The sequence below is a fragment of the Hevea brasiliensis genome, chromosome 2, assembly GCF_030052815.1.
Source record: "Hevea brasiliensis isolate MT/VB/25A 57/8 chromosome 2, ASM3005281v1, whole genome shotgun sequence".
NCBI classification, from domain to species: Eukaryota; Viridiplantae; Streptophyta; class Magnoliopsida; order Malpighiales; family Euphorbiaceae; genus Hevea; species Hevea brasiliensis.
The window spans coordinates 13,159,551-13,171,724 of NC_079494.1; the positions used below are offsets into that span (position 1 = coordinate 13,159,551).

Consider the following 12,174-nt stretch of genomic DNA (forward strand, 5'->3'; position numbering starts at 1 on the left):
CTTGTATTATATATATGTTTTTAAGAACATTTGTATATTATTTCACAGCATTTAGAAAAGTAATCTCGTGCATAATCATTAATTTCATTAACTTTTATAAATTCCATTATCAAGCTCTAAATTCTATATTTTTTGCATCATTTCAGGTGTTTGGATGAAGTTCCAAGGCATAGGAGTGCAAAATAAAGCTTGGAAAGACTAAAGGAAAGAGAAGTGTTGCTGATACACTTTACACGGGTCATGTAAGCAAAGCCACAGATCTGTGTAACATACTGCTAGGAGAAAACTAAAAGAGCCAAGGAAGAAACGGAGTACATAGGCAGTGTACCACAACCCATGTAAACCATGAAGACTCGTGTAAGTCTCTGCCTGGCCCGGATTGAAGAATTCTCTAAAGAGAAAAAGAACACGGGTCGTGTACTTGGACTTGTGTAATTAGCAATACCCTGTGTAATCTCCTGTGTTAATATGAGATGCAACCTTCGAAGCTCCAATGAATTACATGGCCCTGGGCCGTGTAGTGACACATGGGCCATGTATCAGCCAATAGCCAATTTCCTGATTTAGCTCCAGCTCCAGTTTTTAACAGAGAGAAGAGACTTCTAATGTTGTGGGGACTTTGAAAACCTAACCCTAGGCACTAAATATAAATAGAAGCAGTAGAAAGCAGAAAAGGGGGGGGATCCAAAGCCGAACAATATCACCTTCACTATTTTCATACAACTGTCGAGAAGAATAGTGCATCAGCATCAAGGAGGAACCCTCAGCTGAAGTTCCACAAGATCAAAACTGCAGATTCTCTTCTGTTCTTTTGTTCTATTTCTTTAAGTGGATATTTCATGTTCTTTTATTTTATTTCTATTATATTTGTTAAACTCACCATGAGTGAGTAATTTCTTTATTCTGGAATTGAGAGAGTAACACTTGTAATTATTATTATAGATGAATATTGAGTTTTATTTATCGGATTTGAGTTTTGTTCTTTGATTTAATTTGTTGTGATCTTAATATATGCTATGTGTTGGTACCCACCTATTATTGATTGCAGATATTAATTGAAAGACTGAAAGGTGAAGATTAATATTAGAAAATTGAGATTTTGAACCTAGGAAATCTGACCTAGAGATAGGCTTATGACTTTTGCAGAGTTCTATAATTAATCAAAGATCTTAAAAGGTTTTTTTTAGGACTAATCACCAACAAAAGTAGGGTTTAGCTCTAATTGAAACACACCTTAGGTTCCTTGAGAGAGAACCTAGGATATCTTAAAATTAATTTCCATTAAAGTGATGATCCTCAATCCAATGAATAGACAATATTAAAACCCATAATAAGATTACAGTGTTAAATCTTAATTCTAAAATTGCTTCAATAGATAGTTTTGTTTAAAGTTATTTTCAGCATCCAAAATAGATTTAATTCACTGTTCATACATATTCGGTAGCCTAAACAGTCAGAATTGTTGTATAGCTTAGTACTTGCTAACTAAATTCCTCGTGCGACGATACTTCACTCACTACTTTATTACTTGTTAACGATCCGTGTACTTACAGGGTTAAAAAACCAGCAAACAAGTTTTTGGCCCCATTACCGAGGAATTTTAGCTTTAGTAATATTAAGCAATAGGCAATTTAGCTGATTTAGGCATTTGTATTTATTATTTAGTTTTATTTAATTTGTTTTATTTCTTTTATTTTCTCTCAGGCATTTGGTCTAGTGCATAACCAGAGTAAAGCTAGAAGAAGAAGTTTTGGACTTGGATCCCGATATAGATAGAACTCTGAGAGTAATTAGGTGAGAAAGAAGACACCAAGAACAAAATGAAGAAAATCCAGAAACTCCAATCATGGCCGACAACAACAACAACAGGCCAAGACTCTTGAAGGATTGCAGAGCTCTATCTATACAAGGATTCCAACAAAGTGTTACAAGACCCACAGTGGATGTTAATAATTTTGAATTAAAACCGACATGGCTCTAGATGATCTAACCAGAAAGCAGTGGACCAAGCACTTAAACTTCTAGAAAGGGTCGCGTATCACAACTACGAGTGGTCAAATGAAAGGGGGAATACATGATAAATGCAAGGATCCTGGAAGTGGATGCCCTAAGCATGATAAATGCTCAATTTGACTAACTCATAAGAAGGCTTAATAAAATGCAAGCCAATGCTATAGGAATGAACAACCAACACTATGATAGCAGTGGAGAAGGATATATGAATTCAGAATATAACAACTTCAATGAACTCTCTACAAAATAGATGAACTATGTGAATAACGAAGGAAACTGTAACCAGATGCAGCTTAACATTCCATATTCAAATACGTATAACCTGGATGGAGCAACCACTCTAATTTCTCATGGTCCAATTCACAGAATCAGCCAATGAACAAACAACAAGGATACAGACCACTAGCACCCCCAGGATTTCAGAATAGGGGATAAAATCCTACATAGCCACAGCCACCTCCTCAGAACCAATAGCCTGAACCAAAGTCGACTATGGAATCCATAATGGAAGGCTTCCTAGCAGCCCAGCAACAGCAGAATGAAATGATCAAACAACTAGCTTCTAGGATGGACCAACTTGCCACCCACAATAAGATGCTTGAAAATCAAATTACTAAGCAGGCAAGTTCTTTAAGCAAGGCTGCTGATAAATTGCCTAGTCAACAAGAGATGAACCCAAAGGAGCATTGTAAGGTAGTTACATTAAGAAGTGGAAGAGTGCTATAACAGTCAGAAGAAGAGCCAATTGAGAAAACCTCTGATAAATCTGAAAGCTAAGCGGAGGAGAAAGAGGAAGAAGCCAAAAGGACCAGGAAGAGGAAACAAGAAAGAAAAAAAAAAAAAAACTACTAGAGCCATATCAGTCTCCTCTACCTTTTCCTTAGAGATTCCAGAAAGCCAAATTGGACATTCAGTTTGGAAAGTTTTTAAAAGTTTTACAGAAACTCTACATCAACATTCCCTTCACTGAAGCACTTTCTCAGATGCCATCCTATACTAAATTTCTTAAGGAAATTTTATAAAAGAAAAGAAGGCTAGAAGACTATGAGACTGTTGATCCCACAGAGGAATGTAGTGCCATACTGTAAAACAAACTGTCTCCAAAGCTGAAGGATCCAGGAAGCTTCTCCATACCTTGTCTCATCAGCAATATGAAAATAGACAAGGCCCTCTGCAATCTTGGGGTAAGTGTAAGTCTAATGCCTCTATCAATATGTCAAAAGCTAGAGGTCGGAGAACTGAAGCCCACAACAATTTCATTACAAGTAGCTGATTGATCTGTTAAATATCCTATAGGCATCCTAGAGAACATCCCTATCAAGGTGGGCAAATTCTTCATCCCTATTGATTTTGTTGTCTTGGAGATGGAAGAGGATGTCCAAATCCCTATCATCTTAGGAAGACCTTTCTTGTCAACCACTGGAGCTATCATAGATGTTAAAAATAGGTGGTTAACTCTCAAGGTAGGAGATGAAGAGGTGGAATTCAACCTGTTCAGTGCAATGAAGCACAAACTTGAACCTGACGAATGCTTCAAAGTTGATATAATTGACAAGCAAGTTGAGGAGGAATTCCACAAAGAATATCCTGAAGATCCTCTTGAAGCATGCATTGTGCACAACCACATAGCAGAGAATGAGAACACAGAAATTACAGCTTGTGTACAATCCTTGACAGCAGATCCACCCCTACCATTGGTTCAAGTTTTTAAGGTGGAAGAGTTAGAGGAAGAACAACCCAGAGGAAAGCCGAAAAAAACATCAAACAGGTAGAATTGAAACCTCTTCTCTCCATGCTAAGGTATGCATTTTTAGACTCAAATTCTAAATATCCTGTTATTATCAATGCTAGCTTATCCAAAATAAAAGAGGAAAAATTGTTAAGGGTACTTAAGAACCATAGCAAAGCTATAGGGTATAAAATAGAAGACCTGAAGGGAATTAATCCTTCCATTTGCATGCATAGGATAACTATGGAAGAAAATAGTAAACTCACTATTATGCATCAAAGGAGGCTTAACCTAAACATGAAAGAAGTAGTTAAGAAAGAGATTCTGAAACTATTAGATGCTGGTATTATATACCCAATTTCTAATAGTAAATGGGTTAGTCCAGTACATATAGTGCCTAAAAAGGATGGAACAACTGTCATCCAGAATGCAAACAATGAACTGATCCCTACCAAGGTAGTCACTGGTTGGCGAATATGCATAGATTATAGGAAATTGAATAATGCCACCAAAAAAAGACCATTTTCCTCTCCCTCTCATAGACTAAATGATAGAAAGGCTAGTGAAACGTTCCTACTTTTGTTATCTAGATGGGTATTCAGGATTTTTCTAAATTCCTATTCACCTAAAAGACCAAGAAAATACCACATTCACATGCCCCTATAGAACCTTTGCATATAAAAGAATGCCTTTTGGTCTTTTTAATGCCCCTATCACTTTTCAAAGATGCATGATGGCTATTTTTTCCGGTTATATTGAAAATATTATGGAAGTTTTTATGGATGATTTTTCTGTCTATGGAACTACTTTTGATGATTGCTTAGTTAACTTATCCAAAATGTTGCAAAGATGTGAAGAATCAAACCTGGTCCTAAATTGGGAAAAATGCCATTTCATGGTAAAGGAAGGCATAGTTCTTGGACATTTGATATCAGAAAGGGGAATTGAAGTTGGCAAAGCAAAAATTGAAATCATTGAAAGATGCCACCACCAACATCAGTCAAAGAAGTACAAAGCTTTTTGGGACATGTGGGCTTCTACAGAAGATTCATTAAGGACTTCTCCAAAATAGCTAAGCCACTTATCAACTTGTTAAGTCAAGATGTTCCCTTTAATTTAGATTAAAATTGCTTTGCCTCCTTTAACAGGATCAAAGAAGCCTTAATTTCAGCACCAGTAATGCAGCCACCAGATTGAGAGCTACCATTTGAGGTGATGTGTGATGCAAGTAACTATGCAGTTGGAGTAGTACTTGGGCAAAGAAAGGATAAAAAGCTCCATGCCATTTATTACGCCAGCAAGATGCTTGACGATGCATAAATCAACTATGCTACCACAAAAAAGGAATTTCTAGCAGTAGTGTTTGCAATTGACAAATTCAGATCCTACCTAACTGGATCGAAAGTCATTGTATTGACAGACCATGCTGCCATCCAGTACCTTTTGAACAAGAAGGAAGCAAAACCAAGGCTGATTCGATGGATTTTACTCCTGCAAGAATTTAACCTTGAAATCAAGGACAAAAAGGGATATGAAAATGTAGTAGCTGACCACCTCTCCAGACTAAAATTGGAAGACATAGGGGACATTGAGGATTTGCCAATTGATGATTCATTTCCTTAAGAACAATTACTAGCATTCTCCCAAGCTCTATGGTATGCTGACTTTGTTAATTTTCTTGTATGCAGGGTTTTGCCTCCCAATATGTGTTATCAGCAAAGGAAGAAATTCCTGCATGATGTGCAATACTACACATAGGAGGAACCTCTGTTGTATAAGAGATGTAATGACTGGCTGATAAGACGATGCAAAAATAACAGCCAAGATTTTGCAAGCAGGGTTCTATTTGCCTAATCTGTTTAAGGATGAGAGATCCTTCATGCTAGCTTGTGATCTATGCTAAAGAAAAGGTAATATTTCTAGAAGGAATGAAAAGCCACTGCACGGTGTACTTGAGGTAGAGCTATTTGATGTGTGGGGGATAGACTTCATGAGCCTATTCCCCTCCTCCTTTGGAAATAAGTATATTCTAGTTGGTGTTGATTATGTGTCAAAATGGGTAGAAGCAATAGCCATGCCAACCAACAATGCCAGAGTGGTCACAAAGTTCCTTAAGAAGAATATCTTCACAAGAGTTGGCACACCACGAGTAATAATCAGCGATGGAGGAAGTCACTTCTACAACCAATAATTTGAAACACTATTGAAGAAGTATGGAGTGACTCATAAGGTGGCCACACCTTATCATCCTCAAACCAGTGGTCAAGTAGAAATTTCAAACAGGGAGCTAAAATGGATCCTAGAGAAAATAGTAAACCGCTCAAGGAAGGACTCATCTGTGAAGTTAAATGATACACTGTGGGCAAAATGCACTGCATATAAAACTCTAATTGGCACAATACCCTTTCGACTGGTTTATGGGAAATCATGCCACCTCCTTGTCGAGCTTGAACACAGAGCTTACTGGCAATTCAAACCCTGAATTTTGACCTCAAAGCTGCTGGCAAAAAAAAACTCCTATAGCTCAATAAGTTAGATGAAATTAGGCAAGATGCGTATGAGAATGCCTAAATCTTCAAGGATAAAACCAAAAGATGGCACGACAGACGCATAAGAAGAAAAGAAATAAAAGAAGGAGACCTTGTCCTACTCTTCAACTCTAGGTTAAAACTTTTTCCAGGGAAGCTGAGAGTGAATGGTCCAGACCCTTTAAGGTTATACAAGTCTTCCTGCATGGAGCTACAGAGATTTGGAGTGAAACCTCTGGAGAATTCAAAGTGAATGGGCAAAGGCTAAAGCCATACTTTCAGGGAGAACCCATAGTGAAGGGAGCCAACTGCACCTTCGTCAACCCTCCAGACAGACTATGAACAATGAGGGAATAGTCCAGCTGAAGACTATAAACAAGCGCCCTTTGGGAGGTAACCCAAAAATTTCTAAATTTTCTTTATATTTTTGCTCTTATTTTTGTTTTATGTTTGTTCATGTTGCATTTTGTAGGTACCCCAAATCTCAATTCTGGAAAAGCAAGGAATCAAAAACAAGAGAGAAGAGGAGACGATAAGTCAAAACTACGTAAGAGGAGACTGTATAAAATAGGGGAAGTAGCTCTGTCCTAATTTTTACATTTATTTCATTCATGGTAGTAGCATGAAATTTTAATACATAGAGAATTCGAAAGCCAGAAAATTACACGGGTCGTGTATAAGCTTTACACGCCCCGTGTAACCTTCTGGAACCACTGAACTACACCCATATAAGCTCTAGAAAATTACACAGCTTAACCCCGTGTAATGTTACACGGAGCGTGCTTTGGAAATGGAGAGGGAAATTTCAAGTTTGAGGAAGATAGAGAGTTACACGAGTCCAAAATCCAATTTACACAGGTCATGTAACTTAGCTAGCAATGATGCTTTCAAATAGGAAGTTACACGGGTCCCAAAACTAAACTACATGGACCGTGTAACATGGTTAGCAAAGTAACTTAGTGGCAGGAAGTTACATGAGTCCCCAAACAAATTTACATGGACCGTGTAACGTTGCAGAAAAGGGAAATTAATTGTAGGAAGTTTCACTAGTCTGATGGTCAGGACCTGTGTAGTGATATATGCCCCATGTATCATGTCGCAAACGTGATACCTAAGGTGCTAAAAGTGTGAAACGAAGGGTCACAATGACCCTTTAAATTTGCATAACTCCCATTAAACTCCCTCCCACTCAAAAACTCTTCCTCTCCAAGCTTCCTTCCCTTCAAATCTCCTCTTCCCTCATAAAACCCTAGCCTTTTCCTTTCCCAAATCACTAATGGCACCTGCCAAGAGACCAGCAAGAAGAATGGGCTCTTCCTCAAGGCAAGGAGGCAACTCCTAACCCTCACCTCCTCAACTATCACCTCGGCGCCTAAGAACAGCAGCCGCCCCACCACCAGAAGCCACCCCACAACCCTAACCACAATAACCTCAATAGCCAGTACAACTAGAATTCTCCATCGCTTGGAGATTCTACGATAATGCCCACAGAGATCTATGGATCCGACTTAACAACCGAAGAATAATCTCCATGAAGTACATGGACTTTGGGCTGTTGGAGCAAATAGGGCTGCAAGACGAAATCAATGGGCTCCTTGACAGCATTAGGTGGACCAAATTCACCCAACTCTAATTCCCAACATACCGGGACATCACACTGGAGTTCCTTAGGAGTTTAAAGGCCACCCTATGGCCCACTGACAGGGAGGATAGGGGCAAGATTAAGTTTTGGCTCTTTGGTGTCGATAGGGCAATGAACATAGACGAGTTCAATGCCATTGTTAGATTCGACAGCACCGGGCATTAGGAGATCTCACAAAACTAGATGGTCTATAATAGTGTTAACTTCTGGCATTCCATTACCCCGAACATGGAAGTTTACAACTCCAACAAGTCAAAATCTACGGGTATCACCAGCTCTGCTTTGTAGTACATGCACAAGTTAGCTGCCCACACCATCATGGGCTGCGGTGATAGCTTAGGCATGGTGAATGCCAATGAACTCTTCTTCCTTTGGTGTATGGTCACCGGGCAGCGTTGTAGCACGATATTCTTCCTGTGCAACCACTTTCGCCGCCTATCTCACCAGCCGACAGGGCATATAGTGCTTAGGGGCCTCATCACAGCCATCGTGCTCCACTTCGGATTCATTCTAGGTCATCATAGGCTGCGTTCCGTTCTAGGCACCTCCAAGATTGACCAGACCATCTGTGTGACACCCCTTACCCGTCTACAGTGTAGCCGAGCAAGTTATGCCACTTAGTGTGTCGGAACACCAATTCATGTTTCAATTTCAATTAATCCTTTTTAATTCATTTATTTATAATTTTTGATAAATCTAAATTTTTCCGCAAATTTTATAGAAAATCCGACAGAGTGCAGGCTATAAATTGGAAAAATAGTTATTCTGAACCTATTAAAAACACTTCCAATAATATCATCACATTATTCTCAATCAACCTCCAATATATTCTCAACAATTTCTCAATTCACTTCAGTATCTCAAAAATTCAATTCAATTCAAAACACAATCAACTCAATGAAAAATGCTCAATTTATTACTGAACATATTTCATAGATACTTACATCAAAAGCTTGATTACATGAATTTATAATATACATTACAAAAGGTTACAAAATACAAAATATCAAAATATCAAAATGGCCTAATGTCCTTCCAAATGCACTGCGATGTGAGGTGACTCTGAACTCTGAGTGCAGATATGAAGGCTCACCCTGTATGAGGCCTGCTGGACTCCCCAGCTATGTCTCCAGTACCTGCGCGTGGCAAAAGCGACACGCTAAGCAATTCTACTTAATGGTGACAATATAAAATAAAATAAAATAAAATAAAATAAAAACATGTGTACAGAATGTATGTTTACATTTTTGGGTGAACTAAGTCTTAAATGTTTATTGCAATATTATTCAATTGAAGTTTGGTAAGATTTATTAATACTGCCCGAGTAACCTATACTAGTTGACTGGACTGGATAAATGGGCAAACTGGTACTATGTACTAAGTACCTCGGACCATCACACCATCGGTCACATTGTGTCTCCCGGTGTGCAACAGAACAACTAATAAGCTGTAATAATTATCGGGGATTAAACCCGAGCATAACAACTTAATATCATAGCCAAAGGCTATTATGTCACAGAATGGCATGGAAAGCCATGAAATACAGAATGGCATGAAGCCATATGCAGTACTGCTAACAGAACCCTATTGGCATGCCAACCTATCCACACCAATCACATTAGGCCTACTAGGACATTTAACACTTTCATTTATGTAATTCTTTGAAATTGAATTTTTTATGATTACTATTCATTTCATTGGTCAACCAAAATGTTGACTTTTACATTGACAATAGGTAAATTAGTTTAAATATCATCAACATACCACATTTTGCATTTTAAACTTGTTGGTATTGGTTGCCAATACCATCTCTAAGCTTAAAGTGAATTGGATAGAATTTTCAGTTTTCAAGCTTTGGTTTACTGTTCCATTAGTTACTGTTGCAGTGGGAATTTGGAAAAATGATCAACATGAAAGTTGTTCCTTATTTTGTCTAGTTGAATTTCCTTTTTTGAATCACTCCATTTTGAGTTTTGTAGCTCAAGTTATGGTCCAAAAACCACAACTGGCTGGATTGAAAATTTTCAGGGCTGACCATATCTACAGTGCAGTGAACAGTGATTGCAACTCAATTGTTGGATAGGTTTTGGTCATAATTTGGGGTAGGTTTCTTCATGAAAGTTGTTGGTCTATATCTCAGCTTATTTCGGGTAAAATTTCAGGTCAATTGGACCTTTCTACATTGAGTTATGGCCAAATGAACAATCACTATTCATTTGGTCATTCTGCAGAAACAGCCTGCAGGTCACCTAAATTTGAGCAAGTTTTTGGTCCACTTGGTTTGGTTTTATGGGCATGGTTTCTTCACCAAAGTTGTGCCATTTTATGTCTAGTTTCATGTTCAATTGGCCGAACACCAATTGAACCTCTACAATTTAAGTTATGGCAGTCCAAACAGGCTGGACTCACATCCAAACCTACAGGTCACATAAGGCAGCCACTCCAACCTCAAATCCCACAACCCAATTCACTTCATTTTTTATTCAAACCAAACCAAATGGTCACTAATTGACCATTAAAACCTACTCCCATCATCACAAGATCAAAGTCTCATTCTTCAACCCAAACCCTAACTCAACATTTCAAAACCATGCATTATCATTGCATTTATCAATTCACTTATAAGATACACATTAAGGGCAGCCATACTAGCATGTTAACTCCCCAAAAATCATCACCATATTACCTTAACCATGGCTGCCAAAATTTAGGGTTAGCATACCAATGGTGTTTCATCAAATTTCTTTGTCATTTACACATATTTATAGTTCCTAAACATGAAATTAAAATGAAATTCAAGGTTTAGGTCACTAACCTCTTAGGGAGCTAATCCAAGCCAACCAAAACTTTAATTTTTCTTCAAAATTTTGCTACCCAAAGCTTCTTCAAGGTGTGGGGTGAATTTTTTGTGAAGACAACTAGGGCTTTTAGTGGAAGAAAGCTAGGGAAATGGAGGTTTAGAAGTTTGCTAATGGTGGTTATGGTGGAATGGTTCACGGAAAGAGGAAGAAGAAAGAAAGAAAAGTCTGATTTTCTTCATTTTCCAGCCCATTTGATCTCTTTTAAGTTAGTTTACGCCATGTGTCACCATGTAATTGGGTGAAGGCACACTAATGACATCATGTGATGTCATAAATTCCCATTTAATTCATTTTTTTTCTTTTCTTTTCTACTCATTTTCAATTCAATTTTTAGTAATATTTATTCACATTTTATTTCATAATAATTATTTAATTAACTGGACAAGTCGGCCAAAAATCATCTCTGAAGACGAAATGACCAAAATGCCCTTCGTTTGGCTTAACGTGCTAAAATTGTCTGTACCGATTGAAAAATTTTTCTAATTATTTTCTTGGCATTCTAATGCCATAGGAACCCCAATGACCCTTCTCTGGAGTCCCAAAAATTATTTTATGAATTTTTCCCCAGGTCTAGGGCTCTTAGTTGCGAGAATCACAACTTCTCACTAGGTTACCCATCGCTAGAGCACCGACTCATTTAACTTGGTTGTATTTTATTTCTAAAATTTTTGCTAAATTTTTCTTATTAATATTTGAGTTAATTATGGTTCCTCACTTTAGTTTAAATATTTTTCTGAACGTTCTAGCGTTCTACCGACATCGGTCACCGAATAAAGAGAATGTACAGAGTTGCTACCGGGAGGGTGTTACAACTCTTCCCCTCTAATTTAAATTTCGTCCTCAAAATTTACCTGATGCAAACAGTTGAGGGAACTATTGCCTTATCGTCTCTTCACTTTCCCAAGTTGCCTCTTCAATGTTGTGGTGCCTCCAAAGCACTTTCACCAGTGGAATTTGTTTATTTCTCAGTTCCTTCACTTCTCGAGCTAGGATCCGTATAGGTTCCTCTTCATATGTCAAATCCGGTTGTACTTCAATTTCTTCCATGGAGATGACATGTGAAGGATCTGAGCGGTATCTTCTGAGCATGGACACGTGGAACACATTGTGGATCTTGTCCAGCTCTGGTGGTAAAGCTAGCCTGTAGGCTACTGGTCCCACACGTTCAATGACTTCATATGGGCCAATAAACCTAGGGCTCAACTTATCTTTTCTTCCGAACCTCAATATTTTCTTCCATGGTGAGACTTTGAGAAACACTTTATCACCAACTGCATACTCTATCTCTTTTCTCTTCAGGTCGGCATAAGACTTCTGTCTATCGGAGGCAATCTTCAGGTTAGCTTTGATTATTTTCACTTTTTCCTCAGTCTGTTTCACCAGGTCTGGTCCTACCAGCTT

The 12,174-nt window shown here is 38.1% G+C and overlaps 1 pseudogene; it reads left to right on the forward strand.

The window, feature by feature from the left end:
* Positions 1-2,505: 2,505 nt before the first annotated feature.
* Positions 2,506-12,174, forward strand: part of LOC110641557 (CSC1-like protein RXW8) — a 38,818-nt pseudogene continuing 29,149 nt past the window's right edge.